General features: G+C 45.1%; 1 protein-coding gene across 2 annotated transcripts in view; it reads left to right on the plus strand.

Moving 5' to 3' along the window:
* Positions 1-16,364, plus strand: part of SAMSN1 (SAM domain, SH3 domain and nuclear localization signals 1) — a 1,266,558-nt gene that overhangs the window by 224,692 nt on the left and 1,025,502 nt on the right. The gene's annotated exons all lie outside the window — the stretch shown is intronic.

Raw genomic sequence — 16,364 nt, forward strand, 5'->3', positions numbered from 1 at the left:
GGATTTAAGTGGGAGGGTAAAAAAGTGAGGCTCTGATACAAAGGATGAGAAGAAAAGTAAGGGCTGCAATTAAATCTGAGAGTTGGAGAAGATGGAATGAGAGATAGTGAAAGGAGAGAGAGAGAGTGCAAGGAGAAAGAGTGGGTGAGTGTGTCAATGCAGTGCAAGAAGAGGGAGAGAGAGTGACAGTACAAGAAGAGAGGGTGACAGAATGTGACAGTGCAGGGAGCGTGTACGTGCAGGGAGAGGGAGTGTGCCAGAGAGTGTGAGGGTGCAAGGAGCAAATGGGAGGGTGATACAGGCCAAACAGAGAGAAAGAGAGGAAGAGACACAAGGCACACACGAACTCTCCCAGACAAAGACTAACTCACACCTACACACACACATGCAAACAAACACAGCCAGTCAGTCTCACTGACATGGACTCATGCACAAATGCACATGCAGCTTGAAATAGCCTCTAACATTCATTCATGCACCTACACTTTTTCTTATTTTACTTGCAACATGCATGCATTCAAACACTTTTTTATTGAACTTCCCTTCACATGCTGATGCTGCACACACAACCAGTCAGTTTCACACACAGAAACTCACTCACACCTACACACACCCCACACACTCACACACACACACATATACAAACACACACAGCCAGTCAGCCTCACACACAGACTCACTCACACATACAAACAAGCTTGAAATACATTCTCGCATGCATACATACAAACACTATTATTTTACTTACCTTCACATGCTGCTGCTTTGGGTTCTTCATGCAGCCCTCTGACCATTGTTGTGGGTTTGCACATGCTTTTGGAACTCTTTCTAAGGGAATTTGGGCTCGACTTTCCTTAAGAAAATTTCCCTAAAGCACATGTTAAAAACAATGTTGAGGCCCAGACTGTCCCCTCTCATCATTGTTTTGTGTTTGCACGTGTCTACGGGCCTCTTTCTAAGGGAATTCGGGTTTGCTTCCATTTTGATAGAAGCAAGCATGAATTCCCTTAGGAAAATGTTCCAAGTTGATGCCCGGACTGTGGTAATTGTGGGGCTGCTAGCATAAGCACAAGCTCCTGCAATCCCTGCGGTGTGACTGGCCAGCATCAGGGGACCCCCATTTACCATGGGGTTCCCCCTCAATGGCGAGGCTTCAGGGGTCCCTTTTATACCATTCCGTAAGCAGGCAAAGGACGGGTCACTGTGCCAGTACAGGATGTGCTTTCAAACAAGATTCCTGATTGGGAGAAACATTGCAAAACACCCATGCATTTGTTTAAATGGCCCAGGGATCACAACAAATAAAATGATCCAATTCAGCAAATTCCTGCCTTTCCAGTTACCAACCAGATCCTGCTTCTGGACACTCATGCTTCTTTCTTACGTTAGCAAGGCTTTGCCGCATAGGTGGCGCTAGCTCTACCATATGGGCTAAAACCAATGATACAGCAGACACATAATTCATGAGGAGTGAACAGTCTCACTTAGTGCAGCATTGGAGACAGAAAGAAACTTACAGGAATATGAAGAAACTGGCCCGCCGGGCCCATTGAACATCTCCCTTACACAGCCTGAATCCAACAGGGTGGACCAGGTATTTTACCTCTGGGCATGGGACAGGGGTATGGCCTGATCCTCACTGCTTAGAGATGCACACAGGTACAGAAGGGACAGAATATCATCAGTCATGTCTACAACTGTAATGTTGACACCAATATTTCTGAGTAAAGGTGGAATTTTCAATGCAACTGAAAGTTATACAAATACAAAACAGCAAGACTCATGAGAGGTCCTTGGCTTGGTTAATGACAAATAAAAAGAGAATACTAAAAAGCACATTAGAAAAATAAAAGGCACTTCAGAGAAACATTTTAACATTGTTAGAAAACAAGTAAATAAATAATGAGACAATGGGCTTGATTTACAAAAGCGCAATATCACTGTGTGCAAAGTAGTAAATCTAGGACTAGGCATGTTTCAATAGCCAATATTGAGCATCATACTATAGTAAACAATGGGCCTCATTACGAGGTTGGCAGTAACCCCGTAACACCATTCCTGCCGTCTGACTTCCTGGTGCTACTGGCACATTACAAGTCCTGGATGCCCGTGAAGTCAGGCGACGGAAAATGTTAGTCCCCAATCCAATGGAATCCCATCGGACTCCATATGAATGGGGACTCAGAAGCACCGGCACCGTTACTAACGGTGCCGGTGCTTCTGTGACAACTCTGCTTTTTGGGGCCGCTGTGCCCGGCAGGTCAGACCTGCTGGGTGCAGAGGCCCTGGAAAGCAGAGTTGTAGTCTGCCGGTCCGGAAAGGGTACCGCGACGTTGCTACCGGCACCCTTATTTCCAGACCAGCAGACTTGTAATGAGGCCCATTGACATGTAAATGATAAAATATGACATGTGTGGTGCTTTTGGTACATTTTCTGCAATATTGACAGGAATGCATGTCATTAATTTATATGAATATTAACCAACAATACATGGAAAATGTTATGTAAAGTTTGTATTTAAAAAATGTAGGTCCTGTGAGGTAAAGTGATTTGCCAAGGATCGCAATGAAGACAATTGGAGAATATGGGATTTCAGCTCAGTAATGCTGGTTCTATTGTCTCTGATTTAGACAGTAGGCCACATTACCTCCCATTTCATCTTAAAAAAAAGTCAGTACAGTAGCATACGGGTTCCAATAATAAGTTTTGCAATTTTATTCTAAATGTTTTTAGAGGTACCAAACATAATGCTGCTGTGCTCATAAACCTACGAACAACAGTTGATAAAGCAGTTAGAACTGGTGATTTCTTCAATGTGTGTTTATTAAATGCTGCTTACGTGATGGTCCTCTATTTGTTAAACTCTGGATGACGAAATGCTGAGGTGTCCCTGTTATCAACCTGTACACTACAGATTTGCTACAGTGCAAAGAAGCAAGAGTTCAATTTGATGAGCTAGATGTCCAGTAGCTAACAGCATAGATAGGCTTGCATATGTTCCTAAATTGTACTATTGGTAATTGTAAATGGGATTGTAAAAGTTTACGTTTTTGTACAAATGTCCCAAACATTCTGTTGTAATGTTCTTGAATGGATGTACGGAACCTATGATGTAAGAGAGAATGCTATGAGAATGTTGTGGTATAAGTGAGAGAATGTTATGTGTAACGGTTCTACACCTTGAAAAGCCTTGGTGATGGGTTCCAGGGGGTACCAGGCGGCTCGTAAAATACAGCTTAATGTAACATGAAGTAACTACAACAAAGAAACTTACCTGTAACTGACCTGAAGTGCCGGCGGGCCTGACTTATATCACATTCCTATTTTATTAGTAATCAGGATATGCATATTTGGCAAACATTTGCACACAATACTAAAGATTCTGGAGCTCTTAAAATGTGTTCTTGTTCCGTTCAACACAATGACATTGTAGAAAAAGGAGGTAAATTCCTGTATTAACAAAAGTAGATAGCGATGGGTGAATGCTTTGCACAGTTTTTAATACATTATCTCACATAAAAGATGGATATGTAACAGAAAAGCACACCACAAATGCAAACATGTCTCTGTCTCATACACACACACACACACACGTGCAGCTTTTATTAATTTTATTTGATCACCTTCCAAGCAAAACATTTTCACACCCCTATGAATCGGTTACCATCATTTACCTATGTAAGATCACTCTTCACCCTTTTCGGAGGTGACTCCACGTGTGGATAAATATGCAATTGTAGAAATTACTGTATTATCTCCCAACACTGTGCTACTTCCCTATAATGCAGTCACTCCTGCTCCTACTGCTGCTCCTCCTACTCACCTCTCCCTACACTTTCTCCAATCACAATACAACTTCCTCCTTTCCTATCTCTATTATAAAACTCACAACTTCAAATTCCCACTACTTCATTCCTCTTCCACCTCCTTCCAACAAACAAAGCCAACAAGCTAAACATACCTCCTCTAACTCCTATCCACCTCGCCTCTCTTCCTTGGATACTCAATTTCTGTACTCTTCCTCACCTCATCAACTGAACATTGCAACTTCCTTTATCACTGACTACTTTCACTCCAGCTCTCCTCCCTTGGACCTTCATGCTATCACTGAAACCTGGATTTCTCCATCTGACACTGCAAATCTGGCGGCCCTACATGACTCTAACTATCCTTCCTTCACTCTCCTCGACTGACTGGCAGAAGTGGAGGCATTGGACACCTACTTTCTTCCAGCCTCAATGCCTCACAAATCTCTAATGCCACGTCCTCTCCTACTTTTGAATTCACCATCTCTACTATTGCTCTGCCTCACTCAGTTCACATCATCTCCATCTTTAGCCCTCCTGCTCCCATTGGACCATTCTTTGAGGATCTTCTGCAGCTTCTTGATTCTCTTTCCACTAAACATAACCTCATTCTCGTAGGTGACTTTAACCTTCCCTCTCCAACCACTTCTCAGAAATACGAACTTCAGTCTTTTCTTAGTGGCTGTGCTCTCCACTCTTTCCATAACCTAACTACCACATAGGGGGTAATCTTTTGGATCTCTTATTCATCTCCTCTCTCTCAGCCACTAATACTACTACCACTCAATTGTTTCCACCACCATCTCCTTTCCATCCTCTGACTTTTCCTCACCACTTGCTTCACCTATTACTAAAAGGAAATTGAAACCTTCTTCCATCACTCTTTCTCTCTGATATACAGTTCTCACTCTCCTCCCTCATACACAACACCTCTTCCACCAACAGCTTCCAATCCCTACTATATGACTCATTCTCCTCTCACTTCCCACCTCTTACTTTCACCCCTAAGTCTCAGCATCCTCAACCATGGGTCACCCCATTCATATACTCTCTCAACACAGACATATGTTGACTGCTGTGAAAATGGAAGCATTCCTACTCACATGGGGACCTGCAACTCCACCTCTCTGCCCTGAACTCTCTCAAGTTTACTCTTGATAGAGCGAAAAGGGAATTCTAGTCCAACCATCCTTGCCGGGTGCAGGGCACCCTAAACTCACTCCTCATTCCTCCTAAATCTATGACTACCGGCTAACTTTCCACCTGTGTCTCTCCTTCTGCACTACTTTAAAGTGCTTCAAAGGTTTGTGTTCAACCCTCTTACCAATTTCTTAGATCCATAACGTTTGAGACTGCTTAAAAGCAGGTTTCAGCTCCTGTCACTCCACTCCACTGAAACTGCTCTCATGAATGGGTTCAACTTCATTGCCTCTGCTAAGCACTCCAACCTATCCTCTATCCTAATTCTCCTGGGCCTGTCTGCTGCCTTTGTGACTGTCACTCATTCTAACATGGCCATAATTTTAGGGGGGGAGGGCCGGGGGTGTTTGTCCCGCCCACTTTCATGGCACACCATTTTGTCCCCATTCATTTGGCTGGGGCACCTTTCCTTCAGATGTCATGCCCCCCCCAACATTTCCAGCAAAGTTACCCCACTGCATTCTAATCTCCTTAATACTCTCTTTTGTCTTGGGATTCACAATCAAGCCCTTGTCTTGACTGAATCCTACCTTGCACCTTGCTGATTCCGTCTCCTGGAGCAACACCTCTCAACTCACTCCTCTAACTGTTGGTGTTCCACAAGGCTCTGTCTTGGGTATGCACCTCTTTACATGCTACATCTCTGCTTTTGGGGCACTAATCTCCTCATTGGGGTTTTCATACCAACTCTTCACAGATGACACCCACATTTCCTTCTCTTTTCAGGAACTCTCCTCTGATCTCTCTATCAAAATGTCAAACTGTCTCTCTGCTATTAAATATTGGATGTCTTCGCAGTCTCTAATGTGAAACTCCACCAAATCTGAGGTGCTCTTCTTCCCTGCCAAAAGCTCTCACTCTTCTCTTCCTCTGCCTATCCAGTTCCCACCTGACACTCTCCCCTACTCTTCTTCAGCTATGACCTTCTCACACCTTCTCTACTTTCATATCCAAAACTGAAACAGCAGCTCACCTCAGCCTCCTAAAATTAGGAAAATCAGGCAACTGCTTCAATTCAACACCAGCAAGAATCGCTTCAGCACTCTTGTCTTCTCTAAACTGTACTATTGTGCCAACATCCTCTTCGGTCTCCCCAACTACGCTTTCTGTCCTTCCGACAAGATCATTAACCTTCCTACCAGGACACTCTTTGAGCTCCCTCACTTCACACCTACTTCCTCATACCGTCACCATGCTGGATGGCTGAGGATGCAAACCAGGGCCAGATTTAAATTTCTTTTCCTGGTTCACAAATCTGTCCATGGTAAGGCACCACTGTATCTATATTCCTCTATCCAACTCCATAAGCCTTCTTGTAATCTCCACTCTGTCTCCTCGACTATCCTTGTGGCTCTTCACCCTCCCTGTGCTTTCTCTCACCTACTCTCTTTCTCTCTTCTTGCTCCACTTGCATGGAATTCTCTTCCCTCGGACATTTGAGAAACAGTCCAATGGATTTGTTCAAAACCAAACCAAAAGCCTACCTCCTCTCCTCTGACTCACCTCTCAACTGCCTGCTAGATTACAGTTTTCCCTCGGCTCTAACCTGCCTCTGTCCCTCAATTCCTCTGCATTCACTCGAGCACTTCAGCCATCATGGCTCCATCTTGAGCACAGCTGGCCGTACCGCCTACCTCCACTTAAAAATGTCCAATGTTGGTTGTCCTTAACCTATGTAGGTCCACTTATGCATTGTCCCTGGTGACTGTTCCATTTACTTCCCTCCACAACCTGGTCAGAATGTCCCTCAAAACTCACCCACTGTAAGAAGCTCACTGCTTCCCATCAAATCTGATTTCTTATCTATTGCACATTCCTTTGTGATCAAAAGAGCATTTTTCCACCTGTATGTAAATAAATAAATACAATATTGCTCCCTGCCTATTTGCCTTTTTTCCCCTAGATTGCCTCCCCTGCAAGCTGTGTACTTTTCACCTTTCTTTGGGTGTGAGATGGCTCCAATCTCTCACTCTTTCCATTTCTCCACCCATCCTCTGTTCCTGCTGTTCCGGTGCACCCCTGTCAGTCTCCCTTTCCTTCCATTACTGCTCCATCAAAATCGCCCTCAAAGCCCAGAAAACTGGCAACACCTTCACTAACACCCCATCAGCCCTTACCATGCACAAAAAGAAAAGGATCATGTTTTCGACGTGTTCCTTTGCAGTGATGCTAATTTATGTGGCATTGTAATGCTGTCAGTAATCATCCCAAAAGCACGTAGAAGTCCTTCACTAGTCACCAACACTGCTTTTGCACCCAAGGTCTCAAAGGCGCTGCCATGGGGGCCAATGGGAACACCAGGGGTGGCACCTGCAACTCTAGCGACCACCAATCGATATCCCCGATTCAGGGCCCTGTTTACATTTGCTATGGGGGCACCAAGAGCAGGAATTCCTTAGAGAATAAAGAATGCCTGCGACTGTGCCTGAGATCACATTCTCCCTATAAAGATGTGATTGGAATGTACACCCACATTTCTGTGTATCCCCTCGAATGTGGTTTGCTTTAGGGATATTTTTAATGCAGGATAGTGTATTCTGTTGTTACTAAATACCTACATTTGAAAATTAATGATGTTTACGAATTAGGATCACATTTAGGATCGGGTATCCCCTGTCACCACACACCAAAATTCCATTTATTATCTGTAATAATAGCTACCAATATAGCCTGAGATTAAATACTACAAAGATAACAGAGATGTCATTCTGTGTGAACAGCATTGGAGTCACATTGTGTGTGGCCAGGACTCTAGAATGTTGGCGTATTGCTCCCAACGTGGAATCTCAACCTGGATATAGTTTGGGGTGGCTGGCGAAGCATTAATCCATTTTTAGTTTGGGCTATTTGACTATTAAGTGGTGCATATGTGCCGCTTCTAGGCTAACACTGTTGCACTGGATTACAGATAGGAGGGAGAAGGGATGTGTGGATGGCCCAATTGCTTGTGTGTGTTGTTTGGTTTACTTACCCAACCACTGACTGCCCATGGCCATGTCAATCCCTATGGCCTTTCCCACCCACTACCTGCCTCTCTCTGCCCAACACAAATCCTCCTTGAATCTCTCTGTGCTTGCTCTTTCAAGCAATAACATCAAATAGTGTTCTGTATATGGTCTCAGAGTGTTATTTCTAAGTAGTCTTCTGAACGGTTAATGGCTTAATTTCAGCTGTAAATGTGCAAGTGGTGTAATAAAAATGTTTCTATCCAGGTGTGCCTTCAGTCACTTCAGTTATACACAGAATGTGTGCCCGCGCATCGGTTCCTCACACCAAGTCCTGTTAAAAACTTGCATCGGCAAACCCAGCAGTTTTAGCATGTGTATAGGTATTAACAATTGGATCATATGCCCAATGACTCACACCATTTTCCAGCTGCTGCCATTATGGCATTTGCTATCCCATGCTTACACAAATGTAAAAACTGTTGGCTTTGTCAATTCCTCTTTGCTTTTCTGTTCACCTTTATATACCACAGGTAGAAATGGCTTAAATCACTACTGAAAGAAGTGGGATCATATGCAGTCACTTATGTGATAATCTTCTGGTAGTTAACTATTGTAATGTCCGGAACATAGGATGGGCTTTGGCGGACTACATCTGGGTATTCTGGAAAATATGAAACACATACCTGGGAATTTCCTAGGGACATAGTTTCCACATGGTAGTTGTAATAATAAGTATTACTTATTTGCACAGCAAGTGCTCATGAGGTTGCTTTATTGTGCTCTGCTATTGATAGGGCCGTGCAGTCCTGATCTGGTTGTCGAGTAATACATATTGGCAGATCTTACTTCTGATGTTGGTTTGAATGCTTAGGTTCAATTGGTTTTGTGGGGTTGGCTTGGAATAGCAGGGTTACTTGTGTTCATGCAGTGATAGAGTTAGTGATAGGGCTTATTCCCATTTAAAACGCCAAATGAGTCGAACGCTAGCAATGAGCAAACGAGAAACACTTTCAACAGGTTCTGTTCCAATATAAGGGTCTTTGATCTTCCTCAATCTTTCCTTTGCTTGATCATTTTGAAACTTAATAGTAGAGTTTGTCTGGGACACAAGTGAGAAGAGAGAATGGAAAAGCAGTTTGCAGTTTTCTTTAACTAATTTGGGACCTTACACCTAAAGTGCTTAGAACTCGGACTTTCCTCGATTGGAATCAACTTAAAGACGTTGTAAGGCTGAGATACTATGCTTGTGTGTCTTATTTGCTGGTATGCTCTTGTATGCCTTTCTTTGAAGCATTTGTGAATATGATGCATTGAAAGACTTGAATTCACAATCGTACACTTATATAGCCTATAAAACTGATCTGGCAGCCAATGCAAGCAAGTATGATGATTCTGGGAATTGTAAGTGAGAAAGTGAAGATAATCTACCACAGGCTATGCCCAATTCCACATTTCTATGTTGTGATACTGCATGGGTGGTGATTGTGGGGTATTTAAACTCAAACACATAGAAAGAGAAGGGGGGCGCTGTTGCGCACGTGAGAAAATGGCAGCTCTGGTGTGAGCTCCGGCTAGATCCAGGGCCGTAAAGCCAGAAAAGATAATTTGCCGGCTCCGGTTCTACGTGATCTTGGCAGGGAACGGGTAACAAGACCATCCGATTACCCACACGAAACTTTGGACCGATCGGTGCAGTGATTCCAGAGATAAGAACCCGGATGGTTGGTGTGAAACCCCGAGACTCAGCGGCCGGTGAAAGGGGAGAGGAGCCCCGCCGCGAGGTGGCTAAGTGCGGCGGCAGCAGACCGCTCGACTCATCCATCCAGCGGGGGAGAGCCACGGGTGCTCCGAGTATCGTTGAGCACCTGCTGGCCCCCTCCGCCTTCATCACTCGAGAGACTCCTGCGAGAGGCGGCCCGCTCCCGGATCAGACCGCGGCTGTGGAGGTAGGCCCTTCCCGCTCCCTGCGTGCAAATCCTCGCCCTCCACTCGCCTAGCAAACTACACCGCAGCCCCTTGCAAGCTCGGAGGCTAAAGGACAGACTTTTATCATCTGCTTCTGCCTCGTAGTCGGGCACCATTAACTCCCAAGCTCAGTAAGGGCCATGTGCTCTGCTTCTCGGCAGGAGCGCAGGAGGGCCTCCCAATACCGCCTAAGCAACTCTCATCTAAGCCTCAACCCCTGGAACTTTTGGTGCCCGGGCGCCGGGACAGACATTCCATTTTGCCATATATGACGGATCCATAAGAAACATCAGAGGCTACCATTAAAGCAACGGCTGGGCACTGATTCCACCATCACAGCATCCGGGGCGCCTGGGACGACGAGACGATATAGCGTAAAGTAAAATGTGGTGGAACTATCATAGCCCTCCCCCTGAGCACTAGGATAGGCGCCCACAAACCGACACACGTCCATCCAACCCACCACGGGGTGTAGAGTGCATCCGGATCAAGCCATTTAAGCTGGCAACCAGGTGGGTCTGGCCCCAACATTGTCTCTTTGTGATCACCATGAGGGATCATACCAGGGCAAAAACTGCACAGCAGGATTTAATACAGATCAGACATTGGGCTGCCGATCCGTCATGCTCCTCTACCCGGCTCCGGGGTTAATCACGATCACAAGATAATTTGGGGGGTGGAGGTCTGATCCACTCACATCTGATACTTCTCCCAGACCAGGGACGATGCCCAAGAACTTTGGCTCAAAGAAAGGCAGAGGAACCATTGATAAATACACGACTGCGATGCAGAGAGAAACGGAACCCGAGAGGGATGAGGAAATGCCTGTACATGAGAAGCAGATCCTCCCGACTACCATGATGGACCCCCAGGCTGTTTTTCAGGCGATGCAACAGGGCTTTGCAACACTCACAGACAAGTTGGATGGTATCACAGCGAGTGTCGCCAATATAAAAACACAACTTGACAAGACAACCACTCGCATGACTGAGGCAGAATCCAGGATATCTGGCACGGAGGACACTCTGGAAGCCCTGAAGAATACGGTATCCACAATGGCTATCGAACCTGGCACAGTGAAATCCAAATGTGAAGATTTGGAAGCAAGATCCCGGAGAAACAATATCTGCATAACTGTTGTTCCGGAAGGGGCCATAAAAGGATCAATGGAGAAGGCGGTAGAGGACCTTTTACGGACACTATTGGGTGATCCTGGATGGTCGCCGATGTTCATAGTTGAGAGAGCACACAGATCATTGGCCCCGAAGCCAATCCCGGGGCTCATCCCAGGCCCATAATAGCACGCATGATAAACTACAGGGATAGAGACCCGATCCTAAAAACCGCTAGGGAGAAACAGGAGCTAAAATGGGAGGCAAATGTTATTCGCATCTTTCCAGATTTCACCCTGGCGGTCCAACAGGAAAGGAAACTATTCACAGGAGTCAAAAATATGCTGCGCGAACACCAAGTGCAATATGCAATGGCAATGCTCTACCCCGCCAGGCTCAAAATCCAACATCAAAACAAGCCATATTTCTTCACATTTCCCGAAGAGACGGCGAGCTTTATAGAAACACATATTCCCCCTAATAATGGACAAACCTAAGGTGAGGGCGAACTAAACAATTCTGAGGCCTAAACATTGCCACCACGTTCTCGAAGTAAGAAGGAACAGCAACGCCAGAGGCTTCCCTCCGGGAGGCCCACATCAGGGATGTTAAAACAGAATGTACATGTTTCAAGCTGCAATGAAAGCATCGTCCCAAAAACCTTAGGATGTGTGAGAGCAACATGTGTGAACCGGACATGATACTCATAATTAAAGTTGGCTTGGGCACTGGAGACGCCGCAGCCCCCCCTGTAGCAGGTGCTCAAGATGTTGTTGGGAGAGGAGGGATGGATATCTAACGACACAGTTAAAGCTAGGGGAACTGTGAGGGAGGAGGGAGGGTATAACTTGGGAGTTCTGGGGTTTTGTTATCAAAAGATGGTTGGTAAAGCAAAAAGCACACAGGTATCAGGCACGAAGACACTTCAACACGCAACGGCAGAATATCAGGGTTTACATGGCAGCAGTCGCCCCTTTGACAATGGCTAAATTAGGCAAAGACAATATTAATGTGCTTATCTGGAATGTAAGGGGTCTGGGATCCAGGATCAAGAAAAGGAAGATTCTGGCCTATTTCAATAGGTAAGCTGCCAAGATAAGATAATCTTCTTGCAGGAAACCCATTCCGGACCTCGACAAGGTGAACAATTGATGCCCAGCTGGGGGTCACATCAGTATTTTACGACATACTCCAGCCGGGCAAGAGGGGTTGCAATACTGATACATAAAACGTTGTCTTTTGAATGTATTAATGCTGAGTGTGACCCAGAGGGGAGATATGTTTTACTTCATGACAATCTCTACGATAAAGAATTTGTCTTTCTTAACTTATATGGACCAAATATTGACCAACCAGACTTCTATGCCTCAGTATTAAAAAAATTAGCGAAATACCCTACAGCTCGGGTGATATGTGGTGGGGATTTCAATACAATTCTAGATGTACATCTTGAGCGCACATCAACACAAACTAGAATACTGACCAAAGCAGCTCAGTCAATACACTTACATGTGGCAGATCTACACCTGAAAGACGCCGGGAGAACGTTGAATCCCACCAGGAGAGAATACACCTACTACTCCACGGTCCATGACATGATGACATGCACTCCAGAATAGATTTATGGCTAATAGATGGAGACAGTATGGCATGGGTCACGGACTCCCATATACATCCAAGAACATACTCAGACCACTCGTCGATACAACTGACGCTACGAATCCCCGATAGGATCAACAACAGGCCACCTTGGAGATTTAAACCTGTGGCCTTGAAGGACCTGGTTTATACTAATTCAATGAAACAATATATACAAGAGTACTTCAATGTCAATGAACACTCAGTCCATAGCCAGTCTATACTATGACAGGCATTTAAAGTCTGCGTCAGCGGTCAGTCAATATCCACAGAGGCCGGAATCCTCAAAGACATTAGAAATAGGTTAACTAGACTAGAAACACAAATAACGTCTTTGCAATCCCAGTACGCATCCTCTCCGTCACCCCTACTCAGCTCAGAAATAAAGGCCAAATTAGACGAATATACTGAGACAGCGGATCAAGAGGTCAGATACTTTGATCGACCTGCTGCAGCTCGTAGATATGGGGAAGGGGAATGCCCGGGGAAGTTATTGGCGAAAACGGTACGAGGAGAGAACGGCCCCACAACTATACCCTGCATACAGATGCCAGACGGCACGATGTCCACAGATCAGGACAAGCTGAAGGGAACATTTTATGCTTACTATAAAGACCTATACTTCCCACAGTGCACCATCACAGACGCTGAGATGGACAGCTACCTCGCCCAGATACCTACAACCCTTTTAGCAGATGCCACTAGGGAATCATTGGAGAGACCCATCACCGAGCCCGAAATAATTGAAGCTATAAAAGCACTCCCCAACCGGAAAGCGCCAGGCGCTGACGGGTTGGGGGCTGAATTCTATAAGGAGTTCAGTAATGAACTGGCTCCCATGCTATACGCTGTCTGGATGGAAGCACTAGATACAAGTGAACTCCCCGAAACCACCAGGGAAGCAATAATTACACTCCTGCTGAAATCAGGGAAGCCTCCTGGGGAATGTGGGTCGTATCGGCCTCTATCCTTAATAAACACTGGTGCCAAGATCCTAGTGAAGATAATAGCAACTAGGCTCACACCACTGATGCCATATATGTTACATGAAGACCAGGCTGGGTTTATATTGGGCAGGTCTATGGCAACAAATATAAGGCGATGTCACCAAATCATTGCTACAATACCCCCAGAGACCCACAGAATAGCAGTCTCCCTAGACAAGCGGAAAGCATTCGACACGGTCTCTTGACCTTCCCTATTTGGGGCGTGTTACGGAACTATGGGTTTGGCCCAAATTTCATGAAGTGGATCCAAATACTATACACATGACCGCATGCGAAGATTAGAATTAATGGGTTCTTCACAGACATACTGAAACTAATGGGTGGTACCAGACAGGGCTGCCCACTGGATGATATTCTGTTATATCTGAAGAACCCGGACTGCACATTGGGCAAGGTGCTGAGTGAAGTGAAAAAGTTTGGTGAATATTCAGGTCTACGTCTTAACTCCAATAAGTCTGAGATATTCCCGCTCACAGACGGCACCACGCAGCCCCAGAACCTACACGGTCTTATATGGAGTCCAGTACACATTGTTTACCTAGCCGCTGCTGTTGCCAGAACTGCCGAGTTATCCCGAACATTGAACTATAGTTCACTGGCAGATGCACTATGTACCAAGATGAAACGCTGGAACGCCCTGTACATATCAATGATGGGGAGGATAGCATCAATCAAAATGATAATTTTGCCCAAGCTTTTTTATCTTTTTAGTACAGTTCCAGTGTGGCCAGGTCACGCTCTGTTCTCCAAAATCAACAGTGCATGCATAGCGTTCATATGGGGCGGCCACTCTAGACTGAGCTGGAGGGTACTAACTGACACATATCCTAGGGGCGGCCTGATGGCTCCCGACATGGAATTGTATTACCTGGCAGCACAGGCGCAATATGCGGCCGGCTGGGCTACATGCTTCCTCAATCCTGGCCCCCCACCCCCCTCTTTGAGAGAGCGGGAGGCGACACTGGCTCTACAAAGAATCACTAGGCCCACCCCTAAACAATACAACACTATAAACCCATCCAATGTCACAATCACAGCATGGGCCAAAATCGCTGATATATTTGGAGCCAGTAAGTTATACCACCCGAGAATGCCAATATGGGTTGACCCACACACACCCTTCCCCATGGACAGTGCAGTGGCGTCGCATTGGAGTGCCAGAGGCATTACACAATGGGGACAGTTGTTCCGGGATAAATGCTTTCTTAAGTGGGAGGAGATTTAAGACACTGTGGGAAACACAAATACACATAAACAGCAGTTCGATAGGGTCGCAGCTATTACACAACGGATATACCCATCATTCCCGAATGAACCCGAAATGAACATGGGACTTGGTTACATATTCACAGGGGGGACCCAGAAAGTCACGGCCTCTGCTCTCTACAAAACCATAATACAAACACGCCCAATGGTACCTCACACGGCTAAGTCCGGGTGGGAGTGGGAACTGGGCCAACCGATAGAAGACCAAGATTGGCCCCAGATTTGTGCACTGACAAAGTTGATATCATGCAGCTCTAGATTCAAACTGATCCACTATAAAATTGTTCATATAACCCACTACACGCCGGTGAAACTCAAGCGACTATACCCTGCTCTCTCTGGCACCTGCCCAAGATGTAACTCTGAAAATGCTAATATATACCATATGTTGTGGGACTGTGTGGAACTGAGACAATACTGGTCTGAGATTTGTGGAGCTCTAGATAAAATGGGAGACCAACCGGTGGAATGGACACCGCGGATATGTATGCTACGCGGGATGGGGAAAATGAACCCAACATGGCGAAAGCTGCTCAATTTAAGCCTATTGTTAGCAAAAAGGGTCAAATTAATGAGGTGGAAGAATGCACAATCGCCAACAATAGAAGACTGGAACAGAGATATGATGTGGGCTAACAATACCGAAGAACTGTACATAGATTCAGTGATGGCCCCCTCTAAAGCCAGAAATGTATGGGCACGGTACAGGCAATATTTGGTGGATTTATCTGCCCTTAATGACTCGAATACAATGCAAAACTAACCTGTATATGCTGTATGCTTACTGGAATTGAATGTCACAAATGTATGTGCTTAACCTATGTGCAATGTTAAATAAAGTTGTTACATTTTTTTTTTTAAACACAAAGAAAGAGAAGAAATATCTGGGAAGATGAACTCTGTGGTCAGAGCTAAGAATGTTCCCTTTGTAGTTAACCTTGTGGGCTAAAGCATTAACTTTTGATATTATTGAAAAGTTCCAGCCAACGAGAAAGTGAAAATTCTGAACTTTAAGTTCTAGGATCCAGAGACTCTCTGAGTAGGGGAGTAGTGGAGAATTCCATATTAAATGTGGCCACATGAATGGAAGGGTGTTAGTGATACAGCTACTCATTGTCAGCAACCCTGCATTTCAAATGTTAAGTCAAAGCCGATTCCCCTTATCCAGCAGTAAATATGCCCACAGCATTCAGAGACATGGGTATGATTTCCAGAACCCTTTTCCTTTCCAAGGTAGATCTCTCTATTGTTGGTGTATTTTGGAACTGAAGTTTTTGGAGTTTGATCAGTTAAGCTTGACCATTGACATCTGTTTGGAGGAACAATTTCATAGTTGATAATCACCCACTGAAACTAAAAAAATGACAACATCTCAGATTAATAAAAAGAAAACTAGAGTCCAAGGGAATGCATATCCTCAG

Source organism: Ambystoma mexicanum, chromosome 7p, assembly GCF_040938575.1.
Source record: "Ambystoma mexicanum isolate Mex_15411 chromosome 7p, UKY_AmexF1_1, whole genome shotgun sequence".
Taxonomy (NCBI): Eukaryota; Metazoa; Chordata; class Amphibia; order Caudata; family Ambystomatidae; genus Ambystoma; species Ambystoma mexicanum.